An 18,088-nucleotide genomic window follows, 5' to 3' on the forward strand; every position below is an offset into this window, starting at 1 on the left:
CAAAATGGGGAAAGCATCAAGAAAATTCATCCATAATATTTTTAAGTCTGCAGTGTTATATTGTTATGATATTAAAGAAAGGATTTAATACAAATTATTCCAATATTCCTTTAAATTAAGATTAAAATTATTTTTTTTTCTACTTGCACTTAATTTAACTCTGACCAAAGGAATGTACAAAAATGTAATGTACAATATGTTTCAATTTAGGAATTCCAAAGGAAATTTACTGCTACAAAAGTAAATTAAGGCACAGTTTATTATTATGTATTTTGTTTAATTTTGTTTTTATGATATTCACGGCTACAGTTGCACAAATCACCACACAACCAGAGTATACTACATATTTGGCCATTCTTCCCTGCTTGATACAATAGCTACAGTTATACTTTTCCCATGACAACTAATTTCAAAAATATATTGATCCACGTGATTGTGGCAGAATATATGCATGTATATGATTGGACTACGTAGTTTGCGTAGTCTATGGCATATTGGAATATTAGCACTGGAAAGATTTAAATTATGGGTTGACTAACAAAAATTCTGATTGGAAAAATAAGCAGCAAAAAATGTGATGGACGTCTTATATCTGGAACTATGGGATTTGCAATTACCAGATCAAACATAGCCTGACGAAGCGATACTGGAACCTGTGGACACATATTTTCCCACTGAATATTGACTGTGTAAACAGTTTCATGCATAAGCCATTCTAGCTTTTAAACTTATGTTATTGAAGTTGATATGAAAGAGCTGGTTACAACTTGTTCCTTTTCAAGACTATTCAAAGAAACCACTGTAGTTGACTTAGAAAACAGTGAATTAAGCAGCTTCTAATGTACCTCTTCCTGTGTTTAAAACCTGAGGAAGAAAATATTGTACAGTATATGACTAACAATATTGTGCTGACACACTTCTTTTTTTTCCCTTTACTATTTTCCAAGTCTTGTGAAGTGTTTCCTTTGATGAAAAAAGGTCTGATTGTAAGAATGTTTATTTCGTTTTCAATTAACCTAAATTTGCCCCCATTTAATAAACCCACTACTGGAAAAGGTATGAGTCATGCAGGTAATTTCAATTCCAGGTTTGACAATTCTCATTTTGTGCAAGCTCTACAAAGTTTACCAGGCTATATTTACATGGGCAAAGAGTGCACTTCAAGTGGCCTTTTGTGCTTAACTGTTTACTGTCAGATCCTTACAAAATTGGGTGCCCAATGTACATAGAATGAACCCAGTCAGAATATATAATTTTGTGGCACATTGCGGTTAAATTTCACCTCACATGGACCTAGAATTTTCTGATTTGTACTATTTAAATGCTGGCTTCAGTCTTCTTATAATAAGTTAAAATGCCTATTAAAATAATAAAATAATCTCTCTTCCATCATTGAAGAAACGTAGAACATCTGATATTTTTTCACACTACCAAGAAGTTGAATGTCATTTTGTTCTATGATAGTAAGGATTAATTAAGGAATGTTCTGTTCAATGTGCTTCGTTGATTTTCTTAATTTATATTGGACAGGTCAGCCAAAGTGTCTGGTATCTGATTTTAAGGTTAAACTAAATAGAGTAGAATTATCCTGTGCAATTTATGTAATTTCCCTAAAAGTTATAGGAGATTATTGGGACAGTCTCCACAGTAATCACTGGTGCATGCTGTTATCCGCGCATCTAACTCTCTGTTGTACTAGTTTGCTATTCCTTCAGATAGTGAGAAATGGGTTTAACACAACAATGTTTGAGATGAGTTTGCTGACTTATTTTAACAGAGGTGTTGAACATAGAGGATAACATTTGTTGCAGGCAAGAGAATTAAAAAATAAGAATAAAATAGGTAAGATATTCAGCACACAGCAAGGCATTACATTTGCTATTTTTGTGATATGCATAATGAGGGAAAGGAGGATAGAATTGTCAAAGAGATTCCCTACTCTTCTGTTATAACTTTGTCTAAACCTTGGAGAGAAAATAAAAATGAAAGCTTGGAGAGAAAATAAAAATGGTCATTCTCTTCCAGAGTTTCCCTGATTTTCTAGTAAAGCTACTGCAGGCAATGTAGAAAACCATCTCTGATATTTCTAGTGTAAATATCGAAATTAAAAGCTGAGCCTGTGAGGTGAAAGAAAAAGTTTATCTTAGACTCTTTTTACAGATTTTCTGCTGATCATGCAAAAAACATTATGGCAGTAGTTCAGGAAAAATTAATGGCAACTGTTATTAACTTCTTGCTAAATTTGAATAAGCATAAAACACGAATTAGCTAAAGCTTGTGTTATTTTACATACAAGAAGTGTTTGCTGAAGAACATACCATAGAATTTTCCAGGGGAATTCTCCAATTTCCCACTGAAAGCTTCATGGAAGATTGATGAACATTCAAGAGACACATAAACAGCTACTTATGTTGTTTCACTGGAATTTCTGCTGAGCATCCAAAGAAATGACGGTGGAAGATCAGGGGAATCCCCATTGAGCCCTTCTCTAACCAACGTTATTAATTTCACTCAGCAAGAAAATTAAATATTTTTGTCAATTAATGTGAAATTTCATTAGTTATTTTTTATGTAATCATCCATTCTTTTAGATTTTGGCTGTTTAATGTTTACATATAATTTTATTTTATGTGATAACTCTCCTTAAAAAATCAAGTTGTGAATTTGCACCAATGTTTTGAATTATAAGAAAAGACTCATTCCAAATGTGTAAACTCAAATATATTGTGATATCCTTCAGGCATTTTGGTTAGCTTCTTGGAGGTCTCTGCCTATGCCAATTATCTGGATATTTCAGTTTATTAGATCTGTTGCATGTAATATTGCACTTCTTGTGTAATAATTTATATTTCCTTATGTGAATATAGCTTAAATCTTTGCCAATAATAAAAACAGAAGTGCTGGAGAAACTCAGCAGGCTTAGCAACATCTGAAGAAAGAAACAGAGCTAATGTTTCAAGTTTGATATGATCTTCCTGTGGACCTTCTTTGGTTCTGAAGTAGAGTCATAGAGCTGTACAGCATGGAAGCAGACCCTTCAGTCCAACTCATCCATGTCAACCAGTTATCCTAAATTAATCCAGTACCATTTAACCATTTGGCCCAAATGCCTCTAAATATTTTCTATTCATGTACCTTGTAGTTATGCCAGCCTCCACCATTTCCGCTGACAGCTCATTCCATACACGCACCACTCTCTGCATGAAAAAGTTGCCCCTTGGGTCACTTTTAAATCTTTCCCCACTCTCACACTGGACTCAACATTAAGTCTCTTTCTTTCTCAATGGATGTTGCCAGACCTGCTGAGTTTCTCCAGCACTTCGTTTTTTTTATTTCAGAGCTCCAGTATCCAAACTACTTTGCTTTTATTTAAATCCTTTCCCATGTTCTACTTCCTGCAAAGAAAATGATTAGGATTACCAAGATAACGAGCATACATGTGGTGAATTGGCCATGCTAAATTGCCCATAGTGTTCGACATGTTAATCAGAGAGAAATGGGTCTGGGGTGGGTTACTCTTTGTAGGGTCGATGTGGACTTGTTGGGCCAAATGGTCTGTTTTCACACTGTAACGAATCTAATACATCTAATATTGTGTGATGTGGTTAACTTGTATATTGAAAATACTTTTCAAATTGTGGAGACTTGTCTTCAATTGGAAAAGGTAATTTTGTCAAATCTGGAGACAGTTTGTTTTCCGTCACATAGCTTTAACTCAGTTTCATATATGTCAACAGGTCAGTAATAGTTTTGCAGTTCTTCAGGCCACAGTATTGCACTGTGTTTCTATAAAAACTTGTGACTTTGTAATAAAGATGTGACATAGGATACTTTGATCTCAACAATTGCAAAGAAATCCTGATATTTGTAGTTTATTTACTTGACAGATATTTTAGCTGTTCAAGCCTTCAATCTTTTGCCAAAATTATGGTAAGCCACTTAAGTGAAATGGGTAGGCATGTGACCAGGACCATCCAGAGTGGAGGGTTTGAAGTGTGATACTTTAAAAGCCATGCTGTACTGAAGCAGATGGACGTGGCTTAAAATTAGAGTTATAGAGATGTACGGCATGGAAACAGATCCTTCGGTCCAACTTCTCCATGCTGACTAGATATTAGCACCTAATCTAGTCCCATTTGCCAGCACTTGGCCCATATCCCTCTAAATCCTTCTTATTCATATACCCATCCAGATGCCTTTTAAATGTTGTAATTGAACCAGTCTCCACCACTTCCTCTGGCAGCTCATTCCATACACGCCCAGCCTCTGTGTGAAAAGGCCCCTTGAGTCCCTTTTAAATTTTTCCCCCTCATTCTATGCCTTCTAGTTCTTGACTACCCACCCCAGGGAAAATACTCTGTCCACTTATCCTATCCATGCCCTTTATGTTTTTATAAACATCTGCAAAGTCACCCCAAACTTCTGATAGTCCAGGGATAAGAGCCAAAATATTCCAAAAGTGGCCTAACTAATGTCCTGTACAGACACAACATGACCCCACAACTGCTATACTCAATGCTCTGACCAATAAAGGAAAGCATACCAAGCGCCTTCTTCACTATCCAATTTCCCTGTGACTCCATTTCCAAGGTCTGTCTGGTCAGCAGCACTCCCCAGGACCTTCCCATCAAGTGTACAGGTCCTGCTCTGATTTACTTCTCCAAAATGTAGCAGTTAACATTCAGCTAAATTAAATTCCATCTGCCAATCCTCAGCCCTCTGGCCCACCTGCTCAAGATCCCGTTGTACTCTGAGGTAACCTTCTTTGCTGTCCACTACACTTCTAATTTTGGTGTCATCTCCAAACTTACTAACTATACGTTTGATGTTCATATACAAATAGTTAATATAAATGACGAAAAGCAGTGGACCCAGCACCGATCCTGGTTGCACACCACTGGTCACAGGTTTCCAGTCTGAAAAGCAATTCTCCACCACCACCCTCTGTCTTCTACCTTCGAGCCAGTTCTGTACCCAGATGGCTAGTTCTCCCTGTATTTCATGTGATCTAACTTTGCTAACCAGTCTACCACGAGGAACCTTAGCGAATGCCTTCCTGAAGTCCATATAGATCATGTCCACCACTCTGCCCTCATGAATCCTCTTTGTTAATTCTTCAAAAAACTCAATCAAGTTCGTGAGACATGATTTCCCCACACACAAAGCCATGCTGACTATCCTTAATCAGTCCTTGCCATTCCAAATGCATGTAAATACTGTCCCTCAGGATACCCTCCAACAACTCCGAGATATCCTTGATCCCAGCATCAGGAAGGCAACACACCATTCTGATTTTTTACTGCTGGCCGCAGAAATGTCTGTCTATGTCTCTGACTAGAGACTCTCCTATCACAATCGATCGTTTGAAACCCGACGTACCCTTCATTACCTTAGAGCCAATCTCAGTACGAGACACTTGGCTGTTCATGCTACATTTTCCGGAGTGTCCATCTCCCCCTACATTTTCCAAAACAGCACACTTGTATGGGGATAGCCACAGGAGATTCCTACACTACCTACCTACCCCTCCTACCTTTCCTGGAGTTAACCCATCTACCTGACTGTATCTGCGGCTTTTCTCCCTTCCTACAACTGTCATCCGTTATACCCCCTAGCTCTTGTAAATTCCTCATTGTCTCTAACTTCCGCTCCAACCGATCCATGCCACTTGATAGATTTTACAACCAAAGACATTTCCTGCAGAAATAACCATCAGTAACATGGAAACTCTCCATAAACTCCCACATCTGACAGAAGGGCACATCACTCTGCTAAATGTACAGACCCAGAAAATAGCACCGTCTTATTGCTCTAAAAAAGCAGTGCCAAGAACGTGGTGCTGGCAAGCACAGCAGGTCAGGCAGCATCTGAGGAGCAGGAAAATCGACTTTTCGGACATAAGCCGTTCAGCGAAAGCTGCCTGAGTCTCTGTGTTTTTGAGGCAACATGCTATCGTCTGATTTCCAGCATCTGCTGTCCTCAGTTTCTCCTAAAAAAAACAGCGCTGCAGGCTAACTTAGTACTTATGGCTTATATTTTAAAAAATTAATCAAGAGACAGGTCTCAGTAAAACATATAATCAAGAAAGAACTCACTCTACTCACTACTGTAGACTTACAGCGAGGTTACACGTAAAAACTGTGCACTTAGCCGTTCCTGTGTTGTGAGCTCTCCCACACGGTTCCTTTAAGGTTAACTGTGAATTTCACTGTTTGTAAATTTTTCCTAGACCCACTGTGATAGCCAGAGATACATGAACTCAAACAGCAAAGGCAGTAACTGTGCAGAAACACTGCTGTGTCAGTTAGCAGTGCAGGTTTCTTTCTGTATCTCCCTCACTGATCATGTGATTGCTGTCTTTTGTCCATCTTCCTCCTTTTAAAAATGCTGTTGTTTTGATCTTTTTTCCCTAAAGTTCCAAAACAGTGCAACAGTGTATAAAACTGTAATTTCTGCTCCTGGAATTTGAGGAAATCACCTCCAACACTTAAAATACCTCAAAAAAGGAGCAGCTCTTACAGCCACAATGTTTTCCCGTCCTCAATAGAAAATGAAAATAAACCCACATTATAAGAAGCAATCTAATCTTCCAATCTGATTTCAGGCCATGCTCATACACGGTAATACCCATATGAGGCTCATGTTTTCTGCACCTTTGGCTTGGGTTCCATAAACTAATGATGTCTAATAAGCTTATGATAAAGGAATAAGGTATTCTGGCAGGTTGTCCTATCCCAATGGCTGCACCTTTTGCTTGATATCATACTGTAATGGGAAGAACCTTAGACCTATTTCTGCACCTAGCAGGAATTCCATGCTTAGTTTTGCAGGAGGGAGAACCAATACCTGACCTAATTTTCTACCTGTACCTGTCATCTATTAATTGCTTGATGTTGGTATTTCATCCTAGGCAAATCTAGGGCTTGACCATTGCCTTATGTGATAGTTTGTTTATTCCATTTATGTTCGAGCTGTGTGTTTTTATTAGTCCCATTGATACTTGTCTACTTCAACAATTATCACCAGTAACCTATTCAAAAAATATTTTTGCCATTAATTATCTTTCATCAGTCTGTTTCATTTAATTTTACACTAGTTTTAACACTGAGAAAGCATTATTGTTTCAAGATTCAATCGAAATAGTTGCATGTCAGATATCTGACATTCCAAAGTAGTGAAGTAGTATTCAAACTATGTTTGGATGAAGGTTTGTCAGCTTATTCAGGTACTCAGATGCACTCTTTTTAAAGAGCATGTTGTTCTCTCAATATCCAGTTTAACTTTATTCCCTGAACAATATCAGCCAAACAAAACCCAGAAAAAGTCATCATTTACATCTGTGCTTTGTTGTGACAACATTTGATGTGCTTTTCTACATAAGAACAGTCACTCAAACTGGATTTTTTAGTGAAATTCTGAACCCTGCTATCAGGCCTAACTGTAGCCAGAATCCAGTATGATGTGAGGAAGTCACTTATTGTGATTTACTTAGAGTGGTCAATTAATGACCAGGAATTAAGGCTCACCTGTGGGCTCCTAAAGCTAGGCAATCAATGTGAAGTCTTCCTTATGTAAATGAGAGAGACCTCGCTTCAAAATAGAGGTGCCCTTTTTCAACTTTTCAGACTTTGAGTTTAAATGGTCCTTGCAGCTGGGACACCAGTCTGTGTGATGGTGGCATGAAATCCTCTCTGCTCAGCCTCAGCCTGCCTGGAGTACTGTCCACCCAGAGTCATTCAGGCAGTTCATCCCCTGTCAGCTTCAGCAATCTAGAGGCCAACAGGAAAATTCTAACTAGACCAATTAGATATCTGATGCATGAAAGTGGTCCTGCTGCCCCTCCTTTTTTGTCTTCAATTACATAGCCCAGGGACAGAATGGAACTAAGGAACCAGGATGCAGGCCTGCTGCACACATGTATACCGATCTCCATCTCCAATGCTGGTTGGGGCTGGATTGAAAGCCCCAGGTTTCAAAGAGGAATGTTTTAAGGTGTAGTGAATTGCAGGTGTGAAACTGTTTCTGATTTATTTTTTCTGTAAGTTCCCATTAATTATCAGAATCAGAATCCGAATCCCTACAGTGTGGAAATAGGCCCTTCAGCCCAATAAGTCCACACTGACCCTCCGAAGAGTAACCCACTCAGACCCATTCCCGTACCCTCTATTTACCCCTGACTAACGCACCTAATCTATATATCCTTGAACACAATGGGCAATTTAGCATGGCCAATTCACCTAACCTGCACATCTTTGGACTTGTGGGAGGAAACTGGAGCACCCAGAGGAAACCCACGCAGACAGTCGCCCGAGGCTGGAATCTGGCGCTGTGAGGCAGCAGTTCTAACCATTCAGCCACTGTGCCGCCCCGAATTCTATGATTTCCCAGACCGTGCATCAACTGCTGAAGGATGTTCTTCTAGTGTTAACAAAGTCATTACCTATCCACTGCTAACAGACCCCAAGTCTTTGCTGGGAAGTCCTTGGTTTCTACAGAGCACATTCCCACAATCATTTTGATAATTATTGATTATTCATGTTGTTTGAATAAAATGGTCCTCATTTGGAATGAATATTTTGAGGAGAGGCGGGGAAATAAATAACAGGTGACACGGATTCTATTCTACTGTTCATTTTTAATTATTTGTTTGATTTGAATTCTAAATTAAGAGAAATCACTGGAAAGGTTTTTATTGCAATAGTTGTGACTTCTGTTAAGTCAAAGGTTTCCTAAGTATTATGTTCCTTATTAAGTGAACCTTCAGAATGAAGGTGCCAAATAAACTTTATGATTGTGGGGCAATATGCCTTTGCATTTAAGCCTGCCAGAAGGAATACTGCTTGAGCCCCATGCAAATTATCTGAGGAGAAGACAGTTCAGGCGAATTGTGACTAAAGGTTGTTGTGGGGAAAGCGGAGTTTCATTTCATGGGACATTGGGACTGGTTCTTGACAGGAAGGAGCAGTTCTGATGGCCTGGCCTTCAGCTGGATCAATATGGGGCCCAAACTAAAAAGGTAAATAGGGAGATAAAAAAGGCTTGAAGGCTTAAAGAGTCGTAGTATGAATCTACAAGAAATTTAAGTTTAAGCAGCCTAAATGTAAACAAAACGAGGAACATAGGACAGAATGGGAAAACATTGATGGCAACAGAATACATAAAGTTATGGAATCAGGTTTTAAAAATATGATTAAACACAAATAAAGAGAAAATAAATTAATTGTGCTTTAGTCTATGTGCAAGCAAGGCAGATAGTTTCTGTAATGAAATAGGGAATCTGGATGTATGAGAGCAATCACACATATTAGGGCATATTGAGGACTGGGAATTAAGCATTAACACATTCGGAGAATATAGAAAGCATGGAGTGGCAAGTTTGAGCAGCTGTACTTATTAATGGATATTAATTACTTATTAGTGGCATGAGAAAAATGGGGTCCAACTATGAGCAAGGTAAAAATAGAACCTTTATAGATAGAGATAAAAGGTAAGAGAAATGCATGGTCGTATGAGTATCTTCAACAAAGGCTGATCTTCGTCAAAAGAGACAGCAGAGTCTGCACAAAAGTTGTTGATCTCTGTGCTGTGCTGAAATAGCATGCCTAGACCTAGGATGACCTTCTCCACCCATTCTTCAGCAATGCTGGCATCTTCCTTCTCACTCTTTCTGTCCTCAAAAAGCAAGTGTGGATCTAGCATGACATCTCTTGGCTGATCGCTTTTGTGCCCATGTTCCGCTCCATGTAACCTGTCCTGAAATAGGAATGGAAGACCAGAATCTTCATGTATGTTTGTAGAGATGGTTAGATATCAGAACGGGTAGATTGTAGTTATCTGCTGCTGTTGAATAAAGATGATTCAGGATAAGACCAGCTTCTCCATTCAACAATAACACTTTTGATTAGAAATTACATTAGAACGTCCAAAACTTATGTCTACTTCAAAGAAGTTTTGTACGCAGCTACCCTTTGACTTTCATTAAAATACATTATGCACCTCAGTTCGATGATGGAAGATTTAAAGAGAAATGAAGCTTGAGTCACAGCATAATATTGAAAAGGACTGGGAATTAAGCATTAACACATTCGGAGAATATAGAAAGCATGGAGTGGCAAGTTTGAGCAGCTGTACTTATTAATGGATATTAATTACTTATTAGTGGCATGAGAAAAATGGGGTCCAACTATGAGCAAGGTAAAAATAGAACCTTTATAGATAGAGATAAAAGGTAAGAGAAATGCATGGTCGTATGAGTATCTTCAACAAAGGCTGATCTTCGTCAAAAGAGACAGCAGAGTCTGCACAAAAGTTGTTGATCTCTGTGCTGTGCTGAAATAGCATGCCTAGACCTAGGATGACCTTCTCCACCCATTCTTCAGCAATGCTGGCATCTTCCTTCTCACTCTTTCTGTCCTCAAAAAGCAAGTGTGGATCTAGCATGACATCTCTTGGCTGATCGCTTTTGTGCCCATGTTCCGCTCCATGTAACCTGTCCTGAAATAGGAATGGAAGACCAGAATCTTCATGTATGTTTGTAGAGATGGTTAGATATCAGAACGGGTAGATTGTAGTTATCTGCTGCTGTTGAATAAAGATGATTCAGGATAAGACCAGCTTCTCCATTCAACAATAACACTTTTGATTAGAAATTACATTAGAACGTCCAAAACTTATGTCTACTTCAAAGAAGTTTTGTACGCAGCTACCCTTTGACTTTCATTAAAATACATTATGCACCTCAGTTCGATGATGGAAGATTTAAAGAGAAATGAAGCTTGAGTCACAGCATAATATTGAAAAGGATGGACACTGTAGCTCCAGCAACTAATTTAAATATTTTGTTTGGTCTTTTGTGAGTATGGCTGGCTGGCCAGCATTTATTATCTGTCCCTAGTTGCCCTTGAGAAGATGGTGATGGGCTGCATTCTTGAACTACTGCACTCCATGTGCTGTAGAAGACCCACAATGCCCTTAGGGAGGGGACTCCACTTTTTTGACCCAGTGACATTGAAGAAATGATGTTATATTTCAAAGCTAGTTTGGAGGTGAATTCGCAGGTGGTGGTGTTCCTCTCGATCTGCTGCCCTTGTCCTTCTAGATGGCAGTGGTTAAGGGTTGGCAAAGTGCTGTCTAAGGATCTTTGGCAAATTTTTGCAATGTGTCTCATAGTACACATTGCTGCTACTGAGCGACGGTGGTGTTGAGAGCGGATGCTTATGGATGTGGTACCAGTCAAGGGGACTGCTTTGTCCTGGATAGTGTCAAACTTCTTGAGTGTTGTTGGAGCTGCACCTGTCTGGGCAAGTGGGGAATATTCCATATTCACCCCGATTTGTGGCTTGTAGATGGTGGGCAGGCTTTGGGAATTCAGGAGTTGAATTCGTCGCTGCAGTATTCCTCGTCTCTGTGCTGTTCTTGTAGCTACTGTGTTTTTATAGGGCATCCAATTGCGTTTCTGGTCAATGGTAACCCTAAGAATATTGATAATGGGAGATTCAGTGATGGTATTGTCATTGTAAATCAAGCAGTGGTAGTTAGATTGTCTCTTATAGGAGATGGTCAATTGCCTGTTAATATAAACATCTGAACTACCTAAAGTTATCCTCAGTTTCTATAATTGCCTACAGGAAACAAAAGCTTGTGGTCTTCATCAGCATCTAGTTCTTAGTCAGGAATATGTTGTTATTTTTAAAGTTGTTACTTATTTTTGTTGTTTTGACCTGCTGTAAGGACTGTTCTGCTGTTCCTGAAGACAGTTTTGAAATGACCTCTTTTCTTATGTAGCACGTTAATTGGTGGGCAATTTTCTACCAAATTGAGATGTGAACAATGAACTGTGTTGCCTCCTTCCCCACAAAGATTTTGGTATCTACATGGCCCAGCTGACTTGTGGTTAACAGATGACAGGCTCAGCTGTGGGATCCCAGGGAAAATCTCTATTTTTGCTGGAGAAAGGACATGTTACATGTCCAGATTTCAGCCTCCTGATCTGTTTGAATAGCCTTGGACAACCTGAGGATTTGCCTCTGGACTGCAAGATCAGGCAGCCTCATTCAGGACACCAACTACAATGTACTTTCAGATAAGTTCACTTTGTTATGTCCAAAGTCATAATGATCTACCAAATAACAGAGGCCATTTACGAAAGAATCCACACTCTATCCTGGTTCCTGGCTGCATCAATTAAACCTAATGCTATTAATAACTGCGTTATGTCTTGGACTGAAAGACCTGTTGAGTTTTTCAATTGAACCATTGCATTTTGCCATTTTTTCCTCTATCGCAAGTTTGGCAAGAATTGTGCTGGCAGTGTGACAAATGGCATATAAAAGCACACTGTCCTAGTCTTTATTGGTTTGGCAATATTGAGTGGCACGGTATTCGTTAAATCATCTTAACCATTGAGAGCCTGGTTTTGCCAGCCTCATGGTCCAAATGATGGGGTTGAGCTCGGGACTTATCTATTGCCAAAATTGTATCTATGTTCTGCAGTTGATGAAACATGTAAGCTAATTTGTCTGCATTTGTTTATCATATTGTATCTTTTCAACTGAGATTTTGTTTTCTGCCTTTTGTGACTGTCGGTCTTGATGTTCTCCCCCTTGAACCATCATCTGCTGAGGGTCTCGCTGCTTTTGTTTCGGGTCTTTCCTGAGAATTTGCCTTGTGTTGCTGGATGCTTTAAATGTTCCTGTTCTTAATCAAGATGACTGGGAAGTCTACTGAGCAAGGAATCCGCTATCACTGCCACTGTGTAGTGCAATCATACTGAAGGTATTGAGAGAATTGAATCTTTTCTCAGTATGGTGAGAAACCTTTATTATTAACTATTTACCTTCTGTACATAAGTAGGGATAAGAGAGCTTTTGTTTTAACTTTGATCCTCCTCAGGTGTGTCCCACATGGTGGTCAATGTCACTGATGATATGTAGCATTTATTAGCATGCTGTTGTCGTGATTCCAAATCTGTTGTGGACAATTCAATATTGTGGATTTAAATCTGGATCCCCATACTTGCCTCACTTGCAGTCATACCCTGCTGTTATCTGTTAATTCCCACATGTTCCCTTCCTTTGCCATGTTTTGCTTACCTAACATCAGCCATCTGTTGGCTGTACAATCCAAAGATGGAGGCTCCTAATTTTGTTGTGGCATGCAAATGAGATCTGAGAGTTAAATTTCCCAGAGCTCACACTTGAGATGCTGGATGGTTAACCATAGATTCCAAATCCAGGACCCCAAGATCCAGTCCAAATTAAAATCATAGCATAGCATTATTGTCACGGTCCTTGATGATTTAGTGGTAGTTCTTGAACCTATTGTCTGGAATTCCTAACAAAGGACCTGGTATTCTTAGCAATTCTGCAGTTATGCATGTCTTTTGATCATTTTATCAGAAACAATGACCCAAGGATTGACTATTTGTTTCTAACTTTAGGTTTGAGAAATAACAAATTTAGGACCCTGAGTTTTTGTAAATGTTCATCAATTGTTTCACATAATACCAAGTGGCTTTAATAAGTTGTATGCATGGATCAGCTTATAAATATGATCTTGCAACATACGGAAAGAAAGGCTTGCACTTACATTCTTCCTTATATTACCTCAAGGTGACCTAAACCCCTTTACAAACTACTTTGCGCATAATATGTAATGTAAAAATCTGTCTACCTTACTGTCTTCTTGTTATTCCTTGATGTTCCTTCTGAATACAGTACTTAATGGTCTGAGAACCACTTTTGTACATGATGTCTACAAGTCCCTCACTTATCAGCCCATTTGTTAATTTTTGCAAATGAGATTCTCTGATGACAGAGTAGCTGTTTACTTAAGATGGTGCCATCAAAAGCCTTCATTCCTGAAATGCTTTCTGCTTTCTTCTCAACTAATAATTCACTTTTTAAAATAATAGCCCTTGTGTTTCTTAATATGTGAAAGATATATGGATGTTGTATTTTATGTTTTTCATGTATAACCTTGCAGAAAGAAATGTTACCAATATATAGAACATGGGACAATTACCAAACATGTGCACTGATTTGAGATAATGCAAAAGCCAACTATGACTTTTTTTTGCAGTACGCTAGTATGAATTATATGAAATAAATGATACTAAAGGCGTTTCAGCTTTTCAAAGCAGTCCCAAATGGTACGTTTCCACTGATTCTTCCATACCATCACAATTCTTTCTCGTGTGAAGGTAGAACTATACTTAAGGTCTTTGTTGATGTGTATTATAATATTATACATCGAATAACAAGGGTGATGGAAGCCTGGATATTCCTCCTCTCTCTGTAAAATAAATATTACAGCTATTGCGTGCTTTGTATGGTTGTCCCTATCTGCAATGGAAACTTGGCCAGTGCATACTGAGGTTGGGATTTAGATATGTGACTTTTTTCATTTTATTATGTTTGTAGAGCCAACAAACTTTAAAAGGTAAGAAGTCCAATTTAAGTTAAATCTACATTTAAAGTTCTAATCAAGTGTGTTTTTTTTTCAGTTAAGATTTATGACATGCTGTCTATGTCTTCACCTTCAAGCACATGGCAATTTGAATTATTACTTTCAATTAAATTGTTTCTCTCATTTGCAATATTTTGTTACAGGTATAGGCATAATGCAAAATATAGGCATAAAATGCAGAAATATGCCTTTCTGAAATCCCTTTGAGCAGCGTTTAGTTTGAATTTATTAATTGAGTTGTGCAAGCTCTCCAGAAAATGGGGGAGTGCTATACAAAATTTGGAGGGAGGTGATAACATCATAGTATTTTTGCAGGGCTAAGAATCAGAGACCTCGCCTCAAGCGATAGGAACAGAGGTTCAAGTCCCACAATGGCAGATGGTGAAGTTTAAGTTTAATTAATGAAAATCTAGAACTGAAAACTAATCTAACGGTGACCAGAAAATATCCATGAGTCTAAAAACATTTTTAAAATAAGCCTACCAATTATAGATAAGTCACTTTAACATCAGTGGTGGAATAATATCTAAAAATAATTACTCAGGATAGAAGTAATAATCAAATGGAAAAGTCTGAGTTGATTTGGAAAAGTCAGCCTGTCTAACTAACATGGTAGAGCTTTTTGAAGAGATAGCAGAGAGGGTTGATGAAGGCAAGAGTGTTGGGATGGTGAACATCAACTTCAAATGACATTTGAAACAATGCCACACAACAGACATTTGAGGAAAATTATAGATTATAAAAGGGATGGTAGGAATGTGGTGACAAAAATTGGCTGCGTGTTAGGGAACAAAGTGTAATGGTCACTTTTCAGTTAGGGAAAATGTTTCAGTGGAGTTTCCCAGGAGTCAGTATTAGGACTTTTGCCCTTCTGAATATGTATAAATAATCAAGTTCTTGATGTGCAGGGAGTAATTTCAAAGTCTGTAGACAACTCAAAACTTAGGAGAATTGTAAACAGTAAGAAAGACCACATAGATATAATGTAAGGTTAACTGCAGTCTTCCACACTAAAAGTCAGCAGCCTTTTATTAGCCATGCTGTTGCCATTCATTACAATGCTGTATAGGAGCAGTAAGATAGGAAAAGGCACCCAGAGGATGGGCAATAAGGGAACTCACAAGTGATTTATGAAATTTTATATAAATTGTTAGATATATTGTTGTATGAAGTTGTTTTGAGGTTTTTTTTATTGCAGCATTGTCTTCCTAGAAAAATAATTATTGCTTTCACAATCCAGACAGCCCTTGGTTGCCCTATCTTCCACCCTTATGTGAATGTACTCAGACTGTGCCCTTCTCAGTATATATAAAAAAAGGTCTATTGCTCTATCACAGTTTTGTATGCCAATCTTTGATCCTAATTTACCCAAGTCAGATGTATTCTCAATCCATAAAAATAGCTCTGTAATCCTATAATCAAGTGTTTTGACTCTATATTGTTCCTTGTCCTTTACTTCAGCCAATTTAAACCATAGTATACTGTGATCATAGTCCCTAAATGCTCCCCTAGAACATGGAACACAGAACATTACAGTGCAGTACAAGTCCTTCGGCTCTCGATGTTGCATCAACCTGTGAAACTAATCTGAAGCCAATCTAACCCACACTATTCCATTCTCGTCCATATGCCTATCCAATGACCATTTAAATGCCCTTAAAGTTGGCAAGTCTACCACTGTTGCAGGCAGTGTGTTCCATGCCCTTACTACTCTCGGAGTAAAGAAACTAACGTCTGACATCTGTTCTATATCTATTACCCCTAAATTTAAAGCTATGTCCCCTCATGCTAGCCATCACCATCCGAGGAAAAAGGCTCTTACTGTCCAACCTATCTAACCCTCTGATTATCTTATATGTCTCAATTAAGTCACCTCTCAACCTTCTTCTCTGTAACAAAAACAACCTCAAGTCCCTCAGCCTTTCCTCATAAGATCTTCCCTCTATACCAGGCAACATCCTAGTAAATCTCCTCTGATCCTCTTCCAAAGCTTGCACACCCTTCCAGAACTGTACGCAATACTCCAACTGTGGCAGTACCAGAGCTTTGTACAGATGCAGCATGACCTCATGCTTCTGAAACTGAATCCCGCTACCAGTAAAAGCTAACACACTGTCTGCCTTCTTAACAACCCTATCAACCTGTTGAAAACTGAATCATTTGACTCAACTTCTTCCCCAGAATAAGATCCTACAATGTCTCTTTTCTCATTAAGTCAAAACATGTTGAAGTAAGTTGCCTTGAGCACAGTTCAGAAATGCTTCCCTCTGTCTTTTGTACTATTACTATCCCAGTCCATGCTCGAATAATTGAGGTTTCCCATTAAAGTTTTATTATGTTTGCATTTCTCTGTTGTTCCTTGCAAATTTGCTCCCTTGTATCTTTTCCACCATATGGCTTATAGAATACAACATAAGCATGACACCTTTATTGTTTGTTAACGCTAACCAAGGAGATCCTGTCCTTAAACCTTGCAGGACATTCTCTCTCACCAACATTGTTGATGACAGAAAAGTCTCCTTACAAAATAGTACAGGGGCTTACAAAAGGTTTTTTTCCCATATTTTTTAAAATTAAAGTTTGAATTGTGTGGAGGAGTTCATATTTCATGGCAGAAAAACTAGTCCCTATTAGGTACTTTCTCTCTAACATCAACATGAGAGAGTTTGCTTCATTTTTCATGATACACTGCCACCTCTCTAATGCTTCCTTGGATCAATAGCAAGGAGGGAAATTGAACAGAACGATGATTCCAACCTCCCTGCTATCAAATGTATTGATGCGACATTCTGGGTTCAGGAACTTACTCACTCGACCAGTGCTGTGGGAAGGAAAGGAAATCCTGGATCAAGGTTGCCAGTGGCAATGGTGAGAATTCAGAGCCATGCCTCCTTATTTTACCATAGGAAATGAAAGTTATATACTGTGTTAGTTATGTTCTCATTTTGTTATGTAATCTTGAGCATTGTGGTCATATAAAATATTATTTGTAAGGCTGAAGTAATTGATGGAAAACATCTGTCTTACACAAATGGTGTCCTCAAAGGACTAAGCAAAGTAAATCGCAGAAACACATCAAAGTCAGGCTGAATCTTTTTTTTAATCAATGATGTGTGGTTATATTTTATGGCACAGACAAATTTGCATAACCCTTCTTTTACAATGTATTTTTTTCTCTCTTATTGCCCTTTCTCATTCCTCCAGGCACTGTACATATAAGTGCTGTTGAGGGTGGGCAGATGATCTGCGCCCATGCTGCTATTTTGCCATGTCTTTCTAATCATCTGCGAGAATATTTTTGATGATTCATCCACTGATATTCTTTCCCTCACTTCCTGTAGGGAAGTGCATGGCTTTTACTTACTGCCTCCTCCAGATGGCAGGGTGCAGATTAAATCAATTATGAGTACCACCACGTTCAGACCTGTGCACTACCGTTCTGTGTCTTGCATTTGGCCAAATTTCCTGATGACAAAAAGATCAGTAGAAAAATGAAGAGGTCATAAAGAGGTTACAAAAGCATATGGATAGGTACAGGGAGTGGGAAAAGATCTGGAAAATGGAGTATCATGTGACAAAGCTGAAAATGTGTTGCTGGAAAAGCGCAGCAGGTCAGGCAGCA

The 18,088-nt window shown here is 38.5% G+C and overlaps 1 protein-coding gene across 1 annotated transcript in view; it reads left to right on the forward strand.

Annotated features, from left to right (window-relative positions):
- cfap299 (cilia and flagella associated protein 299) overlaps positions 1-18,088 on the forward strand; it is a 694,354-nt gene that overhangs the window by 297,565 nt on the left and 378,701 nt on the right. The gene's annotated exons all lie outside the window — the stretch shown is intronic.

Source organism: Chiloscyllium plagiosum, unplaced genomic scaffold (assembly GCF_037043375.1).
Source record: "Chiloscyllium plagiosum isolate Xiang-an unplaced genomic scaffold, Cpla_swu_hap1 HiC_scaffold_1, whole genome shotgun sequence".
Lineage (NCBI taxonomy): Eukaryota > Metazoa > Chordata > Chondrichthyes > Orectolobiformes > Hemiscylliidae > Chiloscyllium > Chiloscyllium plagiosum.